Genomic DNA, 2,793 nt, shown 5'->3' with positions numbered 1-2,793 from the left:
AAGACGACACTTTTTTTTGCGAGAAAACTTTCAATCTATTCATCAACTGTTAAGATAGTACAAAGAATACCAGAAATAAAAATTACATCTAGATCCGAAGAGCACCTAGCGACGACTACACTCACTTTGCCTCGGAAAACACTCAACAACAGCAGGGAACTCGGCAAATAGTCACCTATGTCAAGTGTCTACTTACATGCACTCAACAAAAATGTGTCCGTGGTTGATGGAAGGGTAGCAGCGCAGTCACCCTTGTGTGCCCGACAAAGAGCACACGGCAAACCTTTTCTTTATTTCCTTTCCTCTCCTTTTGTTTCTTCTTTTTACTTTCTTTATCCCAAATGATAAGTGCCACATGTGTGGCACAAAGCACTCCGGTCCTGACGTTTTTTACAACTAAAATTGTCATCCAAAAAAAAACCCAAAGAAAGAAACTAAAATTTTCCATGCTTAAAAACTAAAGTTGTCATCCCCGCGCCACTAAACTTTCATAAAAAACGTTCGGAGTTGCCATGTGTTCATGCATATTTATCGTTCAGCACATGGCAAATTTCCCGTAGTACGCCATGGCAATTTTGTTAAATTTTGTTTAGTTATTTAAAATTATGTCCAAACACCAGTTATTTAGTCTTGATAGAGGCATCACAGGAAAACTAGCCATTCTTGGCCTAATTGGAGGTTGTTTTGTCCTGGAGGAAGGAACGGTTTGCGCGGGGATGGGGGGCTGGGCCGAACACGAATCGTTTGTTCCAACTCTTCCCCGAATAATTTTAAAAAAACTCTTTCCTAGATCAAATGTTTTCGTTTGACAGGGTGATCATTCCTATGCAGGTGGCTCCTTCTCAGATCAATGATGTTCGCCCAGCTTCAACGTTGTCGAGGAGCTCGTGAGGTTAGGGCTTCCCGGATCTGCCTATCCAGATCTGGGGTGGTCGCCCAGCCCTCTTCGTCATCTGCTTTTCAGATCATCATTGTCTACATCTTCTAGCACAGATTGAGGAAGTCGCAACCATTGCATCAACAATGTTTCCCTAGCTTCGATCGGCGATTTCCTGGTCGTTGCATCAACAATGTTCCCCTGGCTCCGAATGGCGATTTCTTGACCATTACATCAACAATGCTTCTCTAGCTCCAATGGTGATTTAGAGGTCCAGAGGCTGCATCGAGTTTTGATGTGCCGCCGGTGAGTACAGGAGGAAGTTAGCTTCGATCTCCCCAAGGACCAATGTGTTTGAATTTCTGTAAGGATGATGTTGTAAGGGTTGATCAACTTTAATATGGTTTTTAGCCTTTTTCACGAGAAAAGGAGAGGATACATTATCGTGCAAATCTCAAAACAAAAAGAGAATATATTAATTATGGTGTTCATATAGACAGTCATTTTTCTTTATCTAAACAAAAACTAGGTGCACCTAGAAAAGGAGGGAATAAATTGTTTACAGCTGTCACCATTTCTTTTGTACTTCTTTTTGCGAGGAAAAGTTTCAATCTTTTCATCAACTGTCAAGGTAGTATAAAGAACACGAGAAGTAAAAAAATACATCTAGGTCCGTAGACCACCTAGCCACGACTACAAGCATTGGAGCAAGCCAAAGGCGTGCCACCGTCATCGCCCCTCCCTCATCAGACTCGGGTAAACCTTGTTGTAGTAAACAGTATGGACGTCGTAGTGCTAAGGCCCCCATAAGACCAGCGCACCAAGACAACAACCGTCGCTGATGAAGAGATGCGTAGATCAGAAGGATCCAACCTGTAGACACTTGAACACAAATGAACGAAAATCGGATCCATGTGGGTCCATTGAAGACAAATGCCGATCAAATCCCGCGAGATCCACCAAAAGCAGACCTCCACAAACACCACTTCTTTTCAGGAAAGCAAAAGCAAAAGCCTTATATGCCTTCAGTTAACAAGGTCATCCGTACAAACAAAGGAGAAAAAGGATTATTTGTACAACATGGTAGTCGAAATATAATTCAAGACTAAGAGCCGTAAGAATACTCAGTTGAAGTAGAGTACACGCGCAGGCAAATAATGCAGTAGCCGAAACAAAACTACAAGGAAACTAAAACAGGATTAGTCAAGTCGTTGATACAATACAAGAATGGAACCGATGATCAAGTACTAGTAGCTGGCGGCGGCTTCTCCCATTTGAGCTCGACGCCCATCTCTTGGGCCGTCTTGCAATCGACGTTGTCGGCCGCCGGAGTGTTGGTGGCGTCGATGCGGATGAATGTCACCGGCCAGCAATAATAGGCCGCGTCGATGCTCTTCTTGGAATGCGCCGGCCTGTAGGTGGCGTCCACCACCACCATCACGGTGAACCCGGCGTCTTCATGGCCGTGCTTGTCGTAGAGGTACTGCAGCGTTGGTTGATCGTCGATGTGCCTCCAGTCCCTGTATCTGTGCTTGCTGTGCGGCGGCAGGTCGAAGGGGCCCGACTCGGGCTTGAACCACCCGAGGTCCACCATCCCCGCGAAGGATGCGTTGGGGACGTCCAGGAGGCGGACCACGTTGATGCTGCCATGGATCTGGCCGCGCCCGCTTGGGTTCAGGGCCTTGACGACGATCAGGTAGTCCACCGCCGTCGCCGGCCAGGCCGTGGTGGTGCTATGCTGTATCCACCACGGTTTCTCCGTCAACACATAGCCGTAGCTCTGGAAGCCCATGTCCACTGGGCGGTGGACGACCACGATGACCATCACCACTACGGAAACGGCGAGCTCGGTGACCACGATGGTCACCAATGACCGCACCGTCGCTAGGAACGGGAATCTTGTGTTCTCGCCGTCG

Source organism: Triticum urartu, chromosome 5A (assembly GCF_056163025.1).
Source record: "Triticum urartu cultivar PI428250 chromosome 5A, HENAU_Tu73, whole genome shotgun sequence".
NCBI classification, from domain to species: domain Eukaryota; kingdom Viridiplantae; phylum Streptophyta; class Magnoliopsida; order Poales; family Poaceae; genus Triticum; species Triticum urartu.
Note: the sequence above shows the minus strand (reverse complement) of the source record.